This window comes from Callithrix jacchus, chromosome 6 (genome assembly GCF_049354715.1).
Source record: "Callithrix jacchus isolate 240 chromosome 6, calJac240_pri, whole genome shotgun sequence".
Lineage (NCBI taxonomy): Eukaryota > Metazoa > Chordata > Mammalia > Primates > Cebidae > Callithrix > Callithrix jacchus.
Window position 1 is genome coordinate 30,971,745 of NC_133507.1, and position 18,115 is coordinate 30,989,859.

Sequence of the window (18,115 nt, forward strand, 5' to 3'; positions counted from 1 at the left end):
ATGTATGAGTTAGCTGGAAGGGTTTAGAGATGTCAGGCAAGACTAAGGCTGGGGCCGTAGTCAAGACTTCTTTTAGCCTGTTAAAAGCCTCTTGGTCTGTTGTCGTCCATGTCAAAGGCTTGTTCCCATGAGTTAACTCGGGTTTCCTGGAGTGCTGCTATCACTGCCTTAGTAGCTTCCTTATCTTGCTTGGCCTCTAAGGTGTCCTTATTGTTAAAAACATTTTGGGCATTCTCTATCAACTGAGTTAAATTCATTCCCTGGAACCTCTCTAATTTTTGCAATTTTCTTTCGATGTCTGGGGCTGACTGGGAAACAAAAGCCAGATTTATGGCCTGCTGATTATCCGGGGCCTCAGGGTCAATAGTGGTGTAGGTGTGGTAGGCATCCTGTAGGTGCTCAAGGAAAGTGGGGACTCCTGTGGAACCTGGGTCATGGTCCCTAACTTGGAGAGGTTGGTGGGTTTTCGGGCTGCCCCCCTAACCCCCTCTAACAAGTACTGGTGAAAATTGTTCAAAGCCTGCATGCCCGCTGAAGTATTTCAGTCCCACTGGGACCTGATGAAAGGGGAATTTGCATTAATTTGTTTTAGGCGATCTTCTACTTATCCTCTCCCTGTCCCAATTATTGCTTTATGGGCTTCTTGTCTAATTCTGCTCCTCTCCTCTGTGGTGAACAACACCAGGAGTAGCTGCTGGCAATCATCCTAGTTAGGACAGTGGGTTTGTAAAACTGACACCAGGAGTCCTGTGAGTGTCCGGGGCTTTTCAGAAAATGGGGGATGTTGAGCTTTCCAGTTATACAAATTATTAGAGGAGAAAGGGATATGAACAAAAAAGGGCGGCCCCAGCTGCCACCACCTGTGGGAGGTGCCTCCCAGAGGGGCAGTAGCCTTGGCGGGTGTGGGGTTCTGCTTCGAGTGTGGAGGGGGGCAAGGGCTGAAAATTAGTGCTGTCCAGAGAGGGGTGTCGGGACCCTGTTCCCAAGAACCTAGAAAATGGTGGGGGCCACTCTTGGTCTTCGGCAGAGGCAGAAAGAACAGCCATTACTGAGGGGCTTTTCTTTGGGCCTGCCAGCATAACTTGAAGTCCAGCCTGCTTTATGAATTTCTCCAGCCAAAGAGGAGGGTGATGGATCAATTCTAGCCATTGATGAAGGTATGATAATTGATCAGTGTGGCCTGGGGACCCTGTCACCTTGTTCCGGACAGCCTGAGTGATCTTGGGGTCGTATGTCCCCGTTTCTTGCCAGCCTATCCCAAAGGCCGGCTACTGTAACTCACAGAAAGTCTGAAGCTGCTGTGGGGTTAGCTTAACACCACTTTGGCCAGAGAACCTTGTTTTAAAATTTGTTGTCATGCATCGGAGATGGGTGCATGGTCGGGACTGTGACGAGCCCAGTCTTTGAACAATTTTCACCAGTAAGAGGTTTTTTCTTCACTTTTTGAATTTTTCCAAGAGATTTCACTAATTTAAGACTGACTTCACTGAGGATTTGAACCAATAATCTTGCAGTCGCTGGCCCCACCTTTTAACCACTCTTCTAACAAGTAACTTGCACTATAAAGAGTTAGAAAGCTGTTCTTAAAGCCAGATTTTAGATGCAAATGCTGTACCCTGAGGCAGTGTGGCCTGCCTGAAAGCCAGGTGGGGTTCCTGGATGTAAGAGGACAGCTGCCAGTTCCCTGCCTCTGCAGCTTTTGGTCACCTTAACACAAGGACCCTGAAATGCATTCAATTTCTGTCTATCTCTCTCTCCTTGTTTCACTTTTCTGTCTCCTCTTTTCTTCCCCTCTCTCCTCTTTTCTTCCCTGTTTACTTTCTCTCTCTCTCTTCTTCCCCTACTTTCTGGTCCTCTTTTCTCTTTCCTTCCCCTACTTTCTCTTTCCCTCTTCTACTTTCTTGTTCTCTCTCCTCTCTTTTCTGTCCTGTTTCTGCTGTCTCCTTTTGGGCCCCTTGCTTGCTACTCGTGTCTTCCTCCTTCTGTGGTATAGCCAATATTGGAAAGCCTCAAATTCAAATTTGGCCCTTTTAAAAGTAGGTTTTAGCAGGGCTTCTGCAGCCAGTCCTGCAAAGACAAGACAATTGAATTGGTGAATCTGTCTCTAGTTCTAGTCAAAGGAAGAGGGAGTAAGAACCAGGGTAAGATGGCAGCCTCTCCCCCGGTACATCACAATTTGTAGAGTGTGCAAAAGAGTTGCCAATCTGTCTTTAGTGGTTTATGGCACCCGAATTAAGAGAATAAAACAACTAGAGTTAAGACTATATGCCACATTGAAAAGGAGGAAAGAGTGAGGCCTCAGTAATAGAAGAAGAAGATAAGGAAGAAAGAGAAGGAGTGATTTCTTCAGAAGTGTGATCAATAAAAATTCCCTGCATTTAGTGGTCGGTCAACCACTGCAAAATATCCCCTACTTCAAGGGAGGATGGCCTGAGCCAGTGTATGTCTGCTAGCAGAAGCCTAATAAAACTGACAAATTTCCAGATGAGACAGAACCACATAAAAGAGTGAAACAAACAAAGGGTGGGAGTCCCCCAAAAGGGGCGCCAATCAGTTGCCTGCCTGGCCACCTTCCCAAAGGTGGCATCTTGGCTAAGGTGTACCTGTATAATCCCCGGGCCTGGTCACCTCAGGGTGAAAGTCCGAGTAGGACAGCTCTGAGGTGAATCATCGTTATGCCTTATGATACCCCCGTGGAACCACAGGTGAAGGCCTACTCAAGCCCCGTAGCTTTTCAGCCATAGGATTACATATATACACATTCACTCTTTCACTCACACAGAGGTTATGGAAAACAATCGAATGCTGACACCCACTGTGCCAGCTACCTGATGCTGATACCCACTGTACCAGCTACCAGAAGGCTGCTACCCACTTCAACACCCACCAGAAGGCTGCCACCCACCATGACAGCCACCAGAAGGCTGGAACCAACTATGCCAGCCACCAGAAGCCTCAAGCTATGTCTCAGTGAGGCTTGACAGGTCAGAGTTGCAATGGCTGCGTCCAGTCCCCTGACACAGGTCCCCTTGAACTAGTTCCCAGATTACAGACCAAACTTACCTCCAGAGGCTTTTTTTAGGACCTTGAAGAATTTTGGGTGAACGTTGGCCAGGTGGTCGCTTTACCTCCATGGTGACACTCTGGGGCCCTGGGGCAACTCAGGGGGCACCTCCCCTAGAGGCCCCTGAGGTGGGAACAGCCACCTGGGCAAGACTCTGTGATGGCTTTTGGCTAGGTGATGGAGGAATATAAATAACATTTCGCTGGGGTCTCCAAATTAAGTATTGGATGCGAGATTGAAATAATCAACCAAGACAAAAGTATGCCAAATTGCAGGGTCTTTATTGCCGGTGACCACGGAGGACTCATGTCTCTCCAACCCATGGACCCGAACTCAGGGGAGCAGGGTATTTAAGCTGAAAAACCACATAGTGGATGCAGAACAAGCAACTTTACAGTAACTAATGATAAGCAAAGTCCAGACAGTTACTAATAAGAAAAAGACAAGCAGTGTAAGTTCTTTAGAGCAAGCTAGCAGTTCAAAGAGAATAAAGACAACTAGAGAAAGAGTAAAGACAACTAGAGTTAAGACTATCTGCCGCATAGAAAAGGAAGAAAAAGTGAGGCCTCAGTGATAGAAGAAGAAGATGAAGAAAAAAAAGAAGAAAGTAATTTCTTCAAAAGTGTAATCAATAAAAGTTTCCTGCATCCAGTGGTCTGCAACCACTGCAAGATATCCCCTACTTCAAGAGAAGATGGCCTGCACCAGTGTATGTCTGCTAGCAGAAGTCTAATAAAACTGACAAATTTATAGACAATACAGAACCACATACAAGAGTGAGAAACAAAAAGTAAGATTCCCCTAGATAGGGGGCTAATCAGTTACCTGCCCAGACACGTTCCTGGAGTAATGTTTCAAAGGCATCTTAGCTAAAGTGTTCCCCTATAATCCCTGGGCCCAGTCACCTCAAGATAAAAGTCCGAGTAGAACAACTCTGATGTGAATCACTGTTATGCCTTATGACGCACCCACAGAACCACAGGCGAAAACACACTCAGGCCCCGTAGCTTTTCATCCGTGGAACTACATATATACACATTCACTCTCTCACTCACACAAAAGTTATAGAAAACAATCAAATGCTGACACCCGCTATGCCAGCTAACTGATGCTGATACCCACTATACCAGCTACCAGAAAGCTGCTACCCACTGCAACATCCACCAAAAGGCTGCCTGCAACCCACTATGACAGCCACCAGAAGGCTAGCACCTACTATGCCAGCCACCAGAAGCCTCAAGTAATGTCTCAGTGAGACTTACCAGGTTATATTTGCAATGACTGTGTCCAGTCCCCTGACACAGGCCCCCTTGAACTAGTTTCCAGATTCCAGAACAAACTTACCTCTGGAAGCTTTTTTTAAGACCCTGAAGAATTTTAAGTGAACATCAGCCAAGTAGTCGCTTAACCTCCAAGGTGACACTCTAAGACCCTGAGGCAACTCAAGAATCACCTCCCCTAGAATCCCCTGAAGTAAGAGCGGCCACCCAGGCGAGACTCTGAAATAGCTTTTGTCTAAGTGATAGAAAAATATAAATAAAATCTCGCTAGAGCCTCCATTAGGAGTCTATTTCATATGGCCACTCAGAGCCTTAGTGAATAATGCACACCACGGTAATAGTCAGGAGCCCCTTTCATATGATCACTCATTCAGAGCCTTACCGAATGATGCACAAAGGGGCAATAATCAAAAGTCTATTTCATATGGCCTCTCATTCAGAGCTTTAGCGAATAATAAACACTTGTGGAGTAGTCAGTACCCTATTTATCATAGCCACAAATTAAGCACCTCCCTGAATGATACACACCTGGGTGATAGTCAGGAGTCTATTTGATATGGACACTCATACAGAACCTCTTTGAATAATGCACATGTGGGGAATAATTACTAGTCTATATCATATGGTGATTCATTTAGAGAATCAATGAATAACGTACACCTGGGGAGTTAAATGCAGTCTATTTCATATGGCCACTCTTTCAGTGTTTCAGCGAATAATATATATATCTGGAATGGTCAGGAATCTCTTTCATATGGCCACTCATTCAGGGCCTCAGTGAATAATACATCCCTGCGAAAATAGTCAAGAGTCTACTTCAAATGGCTACATATTTAGAGTCTCTGTAAATAATGCACACCTGGGGAATAGTCAGGAGTTTCTTTCTTATGCCCACTTATTTAGATTCTCATTCACTAATACACACCTGGGGAAGAGTTAAGACTCTATTTCATATAGCCACTCATTTAGAGCCACAGTGATCAATGCACACCTAGGGAATAGACACTAGTCTATTTCATATGGCCACAAAATCAAAGCCTGAGTGAGTAATGCACAACTTTGGAATAGTGAGGAGTCTATTCCATATGTCCACTTAATCAGAGTCTCAGGCAATAATACACACCTGAGGAATAGTCAGGCAATAATACACACCTGAGGAATAATGAACACCTGTAGACTTGTCAGAAGTCTATTTCATATAGATACACATTCAGAGACTCAATGAATAGTACACACCTGGGGAAAAGTCAGGATTCTATTTCATAAAGCCACTCTTTCAGAGCGTAATCTAAAAATGCACTCCTGGGAGTATTCAGGAGTGTCTTTCTTATGACCTCTCATTCAGAGCCTCATTGAATAATACACATCTATGGAAAAGTGAGGAGTGTATTTCACATGGCCATTCATTCAGAGCCTCAGTGAATCACACACACCTGGGTAATCCTCGGGAGTCTATTTTATATAGCCACTCATTCAGGGACTTATGGACTAATGAAAAACTGCGAAATAGTCTGGAGTCTATTTGATATGATGGTTCATTCAGTGCCTCAGTGGAAAATGCACACCTGAGGAGTAGTCAGAAGGCTATTTTATGTAGCCACTCATCCATACCGGTAGTAAGTAATACACACCTGGGGAATAGCCAGGAGTCTATTTCATGTGGCCACTTATTCAGAAACTCACTGAATGATACACCCCTAAGGAATAGTCAGAGTCTGTCATATGGCCACACAATCGGAGTATTACTGAATGATGCACATATGGGAAACAGTCAGGATTCTATTTCATATGACCATTGATTAAGAGCCTCATTCAATAATGCACACTGGGCAATAATCAGGAGGCTATGTCATATGAACACTCATTCAGAGCCTCAGTGAATAATGCACACCTGTGGAGTAGCCAGGAGTGTATTTCATACAGCCACTCATTCAGAGCCTCAGTGAATAATACACATCTGTGGAAGTCATGATTCCATTTCATATGGCCACTCACTCATAGCCTCAGTGAATAATGCACAAATGTACAATAGTCAACAGTCTATTTCATATAGCCACTCATTCAGAGGTTCACTGAATAATACAAACATGGGGGATCGTGAGCATCCTATTTCATATGACCACTCATGCAGAGCCTCACTGAGTAATACACACCTGGTGAAGATTTAGAAGTCTTTACATAGCCACTCCTTTACAGACATAGTGAATAATGCACACCTGGAAAATAGACATTAGTCTATTTTATATGGCCACTAAATCAAAGCCTGAGTGAGTAATTCACAACTTTGGAATAGTCAGTAGTCTATTCCATATGCCCACTTATTCAGAGTCTCAGTCAATAATACTCACCTGGAGAATAGTCAGGAATCTATTATATATTGCCACTTATTCAGAGCCTCAGTGAATAATGCACACCTGGGAAATAGTCAGGAGTCTATTTCATATGGACACTCTTTCAGAGCCTCCATGAATAATAAACACATTGGGGAGAGTCAGTAATCTGTTTCTTATAGCCACTCACTGAGACTCCCAGGGAATAGTGCACACTTGGGGAATTGTCAGGAGTCTCTTTCATATGGCAACTCATACAGAACCTCAGTGAATAAGACACACCTGGGGAATAGTCAGGAGTGTATTTCAATTAAGCACACACTAAGAGGCTCAGTGAATTATAGAGAACTGGGGAAGGATCAGGAGTCAATTTCATCTGGCATCTCACTCAGAGCTTCATTGAATAATGCACTCCTGTGGAATAATCTGGAGCCTAATTGATATAGCTACTCATTCAGAACCTCTCTGAATATGCACCTCAGGGATATTTAGTTGTCTATTTCATAGTACCACTGATTCAACGCCTTAGTACCTAATGCATACCATACCTGGGGAGTACTCAGAAATCTATATCATATGACCACTCATTCCTCACCTCAGCGAATAATGCACACCAGGGGAATAGTCAGGATTCTATTTCTCATGGACACTCATTCAGACCTTCACTGAATAACTCACACTTTTTGAATAGTGAGAATTCTGTTTCATATAGCCACTCATTCAGAGCCTCAAATGAATGGTACACAGATGTGGAATAGTCAGGAGACTATTTTATGTAGCCCCTCATTCAGAGACTCAGTGCATCATGCATGCCTAAGGAGTACTGAAAATTTTATTACAAATGATCCTTCATTCAAAGCCTCAGTGAATATTCAAGAGTCTATTTCATATGGCCACTCATTTAGAGCCTCAGTGAATGACACACACTTGGGGAATAATCAGGATTCTATTTCATACGACCAGTATTGAGAGCCAAACTGAATAATGCACACCTTGGGAATAGTGAGGAGTCTGATAGGGACACTCTTTCAGTGCCTCACTGAGTAATACACACCAGGGGAATACTGAGGCGTCTTTTTAATACTGCTCCTCATTCACAGCCTCTCGAAGTAGTGCAAGTTTGATGAACTGTCAGGAGTTTATTTAGAATGGCCACTCATTCAGAGACTCAGTGAAAAATACACACCTAGGAAATAGTGAGGATTTTATTTCCAATGGTCACACATTCAGAGCCTCAGTGAATAACGCACACCTGAGGGATAGTCAGGAGTCTATTTTATAGGCCCACTCTTTCAGAGTTTCACTGAATAACGCACCCCTGTGGAGTACTGAGAGGTCTGTTTCATATGGCCACTCATTTTGAACCTTACTGAATAATACACACCTGGGTAATAGGAGTTTATTTCTTCAGGCCAATCATTCAGAGGCTCAGTGAATTATACACACCTGTGAGTTAGTCAGATGTCTACTTCATATTGCTCCTCATTCAAAGCCTAAGTGAACAATGAACCTGTTGAGGACGTGTTGAGTCCTCAGGAATGTATGTCATATGTCCACTCATTGAGCACCTCACTGAATGATACACACGTGGGAAATAGTCAGGATTCTATTAAATATGGACACCCATTTTGAGACTCACTGAATAACCTATACCTGTAGAATAGTGAGGAGTCTATTTCATATAGCCCCTCCTTTCATGTCTCACTGAGTAATACACACCTGGGGAATTGTCAGGAGTCTATTTCGTATGGCCTGCATTTACAGCATACCTGGGGAAAAATTGGAGTCTCTTTCATATGACCATTCATTCAGAGCCTCAGTGAATAATGTATACATGTGGAGTAGCCAGGTGTCTATTTCCTTTGGCCACACTTTGAGAACCTCAGCGAATCATACACACCTGTGGAATAGAGAGAAGTGTATTTCACATGGCCCCTCATTCAGTGCTTGGGTGAATAAAGCCCACCTGGAAAATAATCAGGAGTCTATTTCACATTGTCTCCCATTCATAGCCTCAGTGAATAATCCTCATCTGGGGAATAGTCAGAAATCTATTTCATTGGGATACTTTTTCTGAACCTTCCTCAATAATGACACATGGGGAATATTCAAAATTCTAAGGCAATTTCAGGCAAGGCAAGGCAAGACAAGGCAACAAAAGGCAATTCCAGGCAAGGCAATTGTAGGTAAGGCAATGCAGGGCAATTCCAGGTAAGGCATCTCCAGACAATGCAAGGCAGAATAATTCCAGGCAAGGCAATTGCCAGAAAGGAATTCCAGGAAAATTAAGGCAAGAGAAAACAGGGAAAGACAATTCTATGCAAGGCAATTTCAGGTAAGGAAAGGCAAGGCAATTCCAGGAAAGGCAACTTCAGAAAAGGCAAGGCAGGGCAATTCCAGGCAATGCAAGGCAAGTCAAGGCAAAATAAATCCAGATAAGGAAATTTCAGGCAAGTCATGGAAAGGGAAGGCAAGGGAAAGACATTCCAGGCAAGGCAATTTCAGGCAATGCAATTAAAGGCAATTCCAAGAGGGAAATTTCAGGCAAGACAATGCAAGGCAAGGCAGGGCAATCCTAAGCAAGGCAATTCCAGGCAAGGCAGGGCAAGGATATGTAGGGCCATTCCAGGCAAGGCTCTTTTAGGCAGCGCAAAGCAATGCAAGGAAATTTCAGGAAAGTCAATTTTAGGCATGGCAAGGCAAGGCAAGAAAATTATAGAAAAGGCAAAACAAGGCAGAGCAATTTCAGGCAGGGCAATTTATGTCAAGGCAAGGCAAGGCAAGGGAATTTTAGGCAAGGCAATTCCAGGCAAGAGAAGGCGAGCCAAGGCAAGACAATTCCAGACAGGGAAATTCCAGGCTAGGCAAGGCAAAGCAATAAAAATAAATTTCAACAAGCATGGATATTCCAACAAAAAAGTTTCAGGCAAGGGATGCCAATGCAATTCCAGACAAGATATTTTCAGGAAAGGCAGGACAAGGCAATTCGAGGCAAGGCAATTTCAGTCAAGGCAAGGTAAGGCAAGGTAAGGCAAGGTAGTGCAATTCTAGGTAAAGAAACTACAGGAAAGGCAAGGCAGTGTAAGACAAGGCAAAACCAGGCAAGGCAATTTTTGAAAATGCAATGCAGGCCAATTCCAGGCAAGGCAATTGCCGGAAAGGCAACTCCTGGCAAGGCAAGGGAAGACAAAAGAAAAGAAAATTCCAGGCAGGGAAATTCCAGCTAAGGTAAGGTAAGGCAATGCAAGGCAAGGCAATTCCTGACCAGGAAAGGCAAGGCAAGGCAATTCAAAACAAGTCAACTCCTGTCGAGGCAATGCAAGACAAGGCAGTTCCATGCAAGGCTATTCCAGAAAAGGCAAGGCAGGGCAATTCCAGGCAAGGAAAAGCAAGGCAATGCAAGGCAATGCAATGTAACGCAAATCCAAGCAAGGAAATTCCAGGCAAGGCAAAGCAAGTCAATTCCAGGCAAGGTAATTCTAGGCTAGGCAAGACAAGGCAAGGAAATGAAGCGCAATTCTTGGCAAGGCAATTCCAGGCAAGGCAGGATAAGGCAATTTAGGGCAATTTTAGGCAATGCTCCATTAGGCAAGGCAAGGCAATGCAAGCCAATTTCAGGAAAATCAATTTTAGGCACGGCAAGGCAACGCAAGGCAAGGCAAGGCAAGGCAAGAGATAAATAGGCAGTTCCAGGCAAGGAAATTCCAGGCAAGGCATGGCAAGGCAATTCCAGGTTAAGCAATACCAGGCAAAGGAAGGCAAGGCAACCCTCGTCAAAGCAAGGCAATTCCAGGCAAGGCAATCCCATGCAAGAAAAGGCAAGGTAATGCCAGGGAATTGTGGGAAAGTCAATTCCAGGCAATAAAAGGCAAGGCAAATCCAGGCAAGGCAAGGCAATTCGAGGCAAGGCAATCCAAGGGAAGGCAAGGTAAGGCAAGGCAAAGCAATTCTACTTGAAGCAATTCCAAGCAAGGCAAGACAATGTAAGGCAAGACTATTCTAGGCAAGGCAAGGCAAGGCAACGCAAGGCAAGGCAATTCTAGGCAATACAATTCCAGGTGAAGAAAGGCAAAGCAAGGCAAATGGAAGCAAGGCTATTCCAGTCAAGACAATGCAAGACAAGGCAATTCCATGCAAGGCTATTCCAGGGAAGGCAAGGCAGGGTAATTCCAGAAAAGAAAAAGCAAGGCAATTCCATTCAAGGCAATTCCACGAAAAGCAAGGCAAGACAATTCCAGGAAAGGCAATTCCAGGCAAGGCAAGGCAAGGGAAGGCAAGCCAAGGCAATGAAATTCTAGGCAAGACAATTACAGGAAAGGCAATTTTATGCAAGGCAATTTTAAAGAAGGCAAGGCAATTCCAGGAAAGGCAACTCCAGGCAATGCAAGGCAGGGCAATTCCAGGGAAGGAAATTGTTGGAAAGACAATTCAAAAAACATTAGGGCAAGAGAATGCAGTGAAAGGCCATCCAAGGCAAGGCAATTTCAGGGAAGGCAAGGCAAGGGAGTTCCAGGAAAGGCAACTACAGAAAAAGCAAGAAAAGGCAATTAGAGACAAGTCAATTAGAGGCAAGGAAAGGCAAGGCTATTCCAGGCAAGGCAATTCAAGGCAAGGCAAGGCAAGGCAAGGCAAAAAATTTTATATAAAGAAATTCCAGGCAAGGCAAGGAAAGGCAAGGCAAGGCAAGGAAAGGCAAGGCAAGGCAAGGACATTCCAGGCAAGGCAATTTCACGCAAAGCAAAGCAATGCAATGCAAGACAATTCCAAGCAAGAAAATTCCAGTCAAGGCAAGGCAAGGCAAGAAAAGGCAAGACAAGAGAAAACAAGGCAGGGCAATTCTAAACAAGGCAATTCCAGGCAAGGTAGGGTAAGTGTATGTAGGGAAATTCCAGGCAAGTCTCTTTTAGGCAAGGCAAGGCAATGCAAGGCAATTTCAGGAAAGTTAATTTCAGGCACGGCAAAGCAATGCAAAACAAGGCAATTCCAGGAAAAGCAACGCAAGGCAGAGCAATTGCAGGCAGGAGAAGTACAGGCAAGGCAAGGCAAGGCAAGGCAGGGCAATTCCAGACAAGGAATGGCAAGGAAAGGCAATTTAAGGCAAGGTAAGGCAAGCCAAGGCAAGGCAATTACAGACAGGGCAATTCTGGGCTAAGTAAGACAAGACACTGCAAGAAAATTTTCAGCAAGGCATAAAAATTTTAAGCAAGGCAATTTCAGGCAAGGCAAGATAAGGCAATTCGAGGCAAGGCAAAGCCAGGCAAGGCAGTGCAATTCTAAACAAGGCAATTCCATGCAAGCCAACAAGGCAAAACCAGGCAAAGCAGGCCAATTCCAGGCAAAGTAACTTGAGGTAAGGAAAGGCAAGGCAAGGCAAAGCAGGGCAATTCCAGGCAAAGCAATTCGAGGCAAGGCAATGCAGGAAAAGTCCAAGTAAGGTAATTTGAGGCAAGGCAAGATAAAACATAAAAGGGGAATTTCAGGCAAGGCGATTTCAGGCAAGGAAACTCAAAACAATTAAAGGCAAGACAACTCCAGACAAGGCAATTCCACGCAAGGCAAGAAAAGACAATTCCAGGCAAGGTAAGGTAAGGTAAGTCAATGCAATTCTAGGCAAGGCAAGGCTAGATAAATTTAGACATGGAAACTTCAGGCAGGGCAAGGCATGGCAATTCCAGGCAATGGCATTTCAGGCAAGAGCATCCCAAAGAAGGACAAAAAGACAGGCCAATTTTAGGCATGGCAATTTCAGGTAAGAAAAGACAAGGCAAAGCAGGGTAATTCCAGGAAAGGCAATTCGAGGCAAGGCAGGAAAATTTCACACAAGAAAATTCAAGGCAAGGAAAGGCAAGGCAATTAAGGGCAATTCCAGAAAAGATGATTTCAGGCAAGTCAAGGCAAGGCAATTCCAGGCAAGGCAAGACAATACAAGGCAAGGCAATTCCAGACAAGGTAATTTCAGGCAAGGCAATTCCAGACAAGGTAATTTCAGGCAAGGCAATTCCAGACAATGCAAGGTAAGGCAAGGCAATTGAATTCTAGGCAAGGCATTTTCAGGAAAGGCAATTCCTGGCAATGCAAGGCAAGAAAATTCCAGGCAAGGCAATTGCCGGAAAGACAATTCCAGTCAAGGCAAGACAAGACAAGGCAGGAAAAGGTATTTCCAGGGAAAAAAATTCATCTAAGGCAAGGCAAGACAATTCCAGGCAAAAAAATTAGTCAAGGCAATGCAAGGCAAGACAATTCCAGGCAAAAAAAGGCAAGGCAAGGCAATTCGAAGCAAGGCAATTCCAGTCAAAACAAGGCAAGACAAGACAATTCCAAGCAAGGCTATTCCAGAGAATGCAAGGGAAGGCAATTCCAGGCAAGGAAAAGCACGGCAATGCAAGAAAATTCCAGGAAAGGCAGTTCCTGGTAAGGCAAGGCATGACAATTCCAGGTAAGACAATTCTAGGCAAGGCAAGGCAAGGTATGGCAAGGCAAGACAAGGTAAGGCAAGGCAAGGCAAGGCAAGACAAGGCAATGACAGGCAAGGCAAGAAAAGGCAAAGCAAGGCAAGGTAGAACAATTTTAAGAAAGGAAATACTAGGCTAGGCAGGGAAAGCGTATGTAAAGCAATACCAGGCAAGGCTCTTTGAGGCAAGGCAAGGCAACGAAAGGCAATTTCAGCAATTTCAACTTTAGGCAGAGCAAGGGAAGGCAAGGCAAGGAGAGTTCATTTCAGACAAGGAAATTCCAGGCAATTCCAGGCTAGTCAATTCCAGGCAAAGCAAGGCAACACAAGCAAAGCAAGGCAATTCCAGGCAAGACAATTTAAGTCAAGGCAATCCCATGCAAAAAACACAAGGCAATGAAAGGCAATTCCGGGAAAGTCAATTCCAGGAAAAGATAGGCAAGGCAAGACAAGGCAGTGCAATACCAGGCAGGAAAATTTCAGGCAAGGTAATGCAAAACAGGTCAGTTTTGGGCAAAACAAGGCAAGGCAATTATAGGAAAACCAATTTCAGGCAAGGCAAGGCAAGCCAAGGCAAGGCAAGGCAAGCCAAGGCAAGCCAAGACAAGGCAATTTCAGGCCGGGCAACTCCAGGCTATGCAAAGCAAGGCAATGCAAAAAAATTCCGGGCCAGGCAAGGCAATACCAGGCAAAGCAAGAAAAGGCAAGGCAAAGAATGTCAAGACAAGGAAAGGCAACGCAATTCCAGGCAAGGCAAGACTAGGAAAGGCAATGCAAGGCAGGACAAGGCAAGACAAGGCAGTTCTTGGCAAGGTAAGAAAATTCCAAGCCAGCCAATTGCAGGAAAGGCAATTCCAGGAAAGACAAGGCAATTCCAGGCAAGGCAATTTCACGTAAGGCAAGGCAGGGCAATTCCAGGAAAGGCAAATTCAGGCAAGGCAAATCAAGGCAATTCCAGGCTAGGCAACTCCAGGCAAGGCAAGGCAAAACAAAAAAAATCCATAAAAGGCAATTTTAGGCAAGGCAATTTTAGGTAAGGCAAGGCAAGGTAAGACAAGGCAAGACAAGGCAAATCCAGGCAAGGCAGTACCAGGCAAAGCAAGGCAATTTCAGGCAAGGGAAGGCAAGAAAATGCAATTCCTGGCAAGGCAATTCCATGTAAGGCAAGGTAGGGCAATTCCAGGAAAGGCAAAACCAGGCAAGGGAAAACAAGGCAATTCCAGGCTAGGCAATTCCAGGCAAGACAAGGCAAAACAAAAAAATTCCAGAAAAGGCAATTCTAGGCAAGGCAATTCTAGGCAAGGCAAGGCAAAAAAAAAAAAAGGCAAAGCAAGGCAGTTCCAGGCTGGGCAGTTGCAAAAAAGACAATTCCAGGCAACACTAGGCAAGACAAGGCAAATCCCAGCAAGGCAGTTCCAGGCAAGGCAATGCAAGGCAATTCCAGGCTAGGCAATAGCAGGAAAGGCAATTCCAGGAAAGGCAAGACAAGACAAGGCAATTCCAGAAAAGGGAATTCCACGTAAGGCAAGGCAGGAAAATTTCAGAAAAGACAAATCCAGACAAGGAAAGGAAAGGCAATTCTAGGCAAGGCAACTCCAGGCAAGGAAAGGCAAGGCAACTCCAGGCTAGGCAATTCCAGGCAAAACAAGGCAAGGCAAGGCAAGGCAATTCTAGGAAAGGCAATTCCAGGCAAGATAAGGAAAGGCAAGGCAAAGCAATTCTAGGAAAGGCAATTCCAGGCAAGACAAGGAAAGTCAAGGCAATTCCAGGCAAGGCAAGACAAGGCAAAGTAAGGCAAGGCAGTTCCAGGCAAGAAAATTCCAGGTAAGGCAAGTCATTGCAAGGCAACTGCAGGCAAGACTAGGCAAGGAAATTGCAGGCAAGGCAAATTCAGGCAAGGCAAGGCAAGGAAATTCCAGGCAAGGCAAGGCAAGACAGGGCAATTGCAGGCAGGGCAATTTTAGGCAAGGCAAGGCAAGGCAAGGCAGGGCAATTCCAGGCACGACAATTCCAGACAGCACAAGGCAAGGCAAGACAATTCTAGGCAAGTAAATTCCAGGCAAAACAAGGCAAGCCAAAGCAAAGCAATTGCAGGCTAGGCAAGGAAAGGCAATGCAAAAATATTCCCAGGAAAGTAAAAAAATTTCAGGCAAGGCAAAACAAGTCAGGGCTGGCCAATTCCAGGCAAGGCAATTCGAGGTAAGGAAAGGCAAGGCAAAGCAGTGCAATTCCAGGCAAGACAATTCAAGGCAAGGCGAGGCAGGGAAATTCCAAGAAAGGCATTTTGAATAAAGGCAAGGCATGGCAAAAAAGGGCAATTCCAGGACAGGCGATTTCAGACAAGTCAAGGCAATGCAAGGTAATTCCATGCAAGACAAGAAAATTTCAGACAAGGCAATTCCAGCAAGGCAAAATAAGGGAATTCTAGGCAAAAACAATTCCAGGCAAGGCAAGGTAAGGCAAGGCAGTGCAATTCTACACAAGGCCATACCAGGCAAGGCAGGGCAATGCAAGACAAGGCAAGACAATTTTAGGCAAGGCAATTTATGACAATGCAAGGTAAGGCAATTCCAGGCAAGGCAATTGCCGGAAAGGCAATTTCAGGCAAGGCAAGACAAGACAAGGGCAGGAAAAGGTACTTTCAGGCAATGCAATTACAGCTAAGGTGGGGCAAGAAAAATTTAGGCAAGGCAATTTCAGTCAAGGCAAGGCAAACCAACGCAAGGCAAGGCAACTCCAGGTGAGGAAAGGCAAAACAAGGCAATTCGAAGCAAGACAATTGCAGACAAGGCAAGGCAAGACAAAATAATTCCACGCAAGGCTATTTCAGGGAAGGCAAAGCAGGGCAATTCCAGGCAAGAAACAGCAAGGCAATGCAAGGCAATTCCAGGCAAGTCAATTCCAGGTAAGGCAAGGCAAGACAATTCCAGGCAAGGCAGTTTCAGGCAAGGCAATTTTAGGCAACGCAAGGCAAGGCAAGGTAAGGCAATGCCAGGAAAGACAAGGCAATCGTAGACAAGGCAATTCCCGGCACGGAAAGGCAAGACAAGGCAGAGAAAGGCAATTCCAGAGAAGGCAACTTTACGTAAGGCAAGGCAAGGCAATTCAAGGAAAGGCAACTCCAGGAAATTCAAGGTAGGGCAATTTCAGGCAAGGCAATTGCCAGAAAGGAAATTCCAGAAAAACTAAGGCAAGAACAAGCAAGGAATGGCAATCCCAAATAAGGCAAGGCAAGGCAATTCCAGTGAATGAAACCTCAGATCAGGCAAGGCAAGGCAATTACAAGCAAGGCAATTCCAGGCAAGGCAAGACAATGCAGGGCATGGCAAATCCAATTAAGGCAAGGCAAGGCTAATCCAGGCAAGGCAATTCTAGGCAATCCAAGTCAAGGCCCGGCAAATATTTCAGGTAAGGATATTCCAGGAAAGGCAAGAAAATGCTATAAAAGAAAATTCCAGGCAAGACAAGGAAAGACAATGCAATGCAAGGAAATTCCAAGCAAGGAAATTTTAGGCTAGGCAAGGCAAGGCAAGGAAGGGAAAGGCAATTCCAGGCAGAGCAATTCTAAGCAAGGCAATTCCAGCCAACATAGGGCAAGTGTATGTAGAGGAATTCCAGGCAAGACTCTTTTAGGCAAGGCAAGGCGACGCAAGGCAATTTTAGTAAGGTCATGTTAGGCATGGCAAGGCAAGGTAAGGCGAGGCAATTTCAGAAAAGCAATGCAAGGCAGGGAAATTTTAGGGAATGCAAGGCAAGGCAGGGCAATTCCAGGCAGAACAATTCCAGACAAGGCAAGTCAAGGCAAGGTAATTTTAGGCAAGGCAATTCCAGGCAAGGCAAGCCAAGGCAATGCAATTCCAGACAAAGTGATTCCAGGCTAGGCAAGGCAAGGCAGGGCAATTCCAGGCAGAACAATTTCCGGCTAGGCAAGGCAAGGCAGGGAAATTCCAGACAAGGAAAGGCAAGGCAAGGCAAGTGAAAGCAAGGCAATTCCAGAAATGACAATTTCAGGCTAGGCAAGGAAAGGCAATGCAAGGAAATTTTGAGCAAGGCATAAAAATTCCAGTCAACGCAATTTCAGGCAAGGCAATTCCAGGCTGGCCAAGCCAGGCAAGGCAGGGCAATTCTAGGCAAGACAATTCCAGGCAAGGCAAGTCATGGCAATTCCGGGCAAGGCAATTCCTGGCAAGGCAAAACAAGGCAAGGCAGGCCAATTCTGGTCAACGTAATTCGAGGTAAGGTACGGCAAGGCAAAGCAGGGCAATTTCAGTCAAAGAAATTCAAAGCAAGGCAAGGCAGGGATATTCCAAGCGAGGCAATTCGAGGCAAAACATGAAAAGGCAAAAAAGGGCAATTCCAGGCAAGGCGATTTCAGGCAAGGCAAGTCAATTAATGGCAACACAACTCCAGACAAGGTAATTCCAGGCAAGGCAAAGAAAGGCAATTCCAGGAGAGGCAAGGTAAGGTAAGGCAATGCAATTCTTTGCAAGGCAATTCCAGGAAAGGGAAAACAAGGCTAAACAAGGCAATTCTAGGCATTGCAAGGCAAGGCAAGGCAGGGAAATTTGAGGCAGGTCAATTTCAGGCAAGGCAAGGCAAGTCAGGTCAATTTCAGACAAAAAAAGGCAAGGCAATTCTAGGCAAGGCAATTCCATGGAAAGCAGGGTAAGCCAAGGGAGGGCAATTCCAGACAGGGAAATTCCAGGCTAGTCATGGCAAGGCAATGCAAGGAAACTCCCGGCAAGGCAAGTAAACTTCAGGCACGGCAATTTCAGGCAAGGCAAGTCATGGCAATTCCAGGCAAGGGCATTCCAGGAAAGGCAAAACAAAGCAAGAAAGGTCAATTCCAGAGAAGCCAATTCTTGGTAATAAAAGGCAAAGCAAAGCAGGGCAACTCCAGACAAGGAGATTCAAGGCAAGGCAAGGCAGAGAAATTCCAAACAAGGTAATTCGAGGCAAGGCAAGGCAAAGCAAAAAAGAACAATTCCAG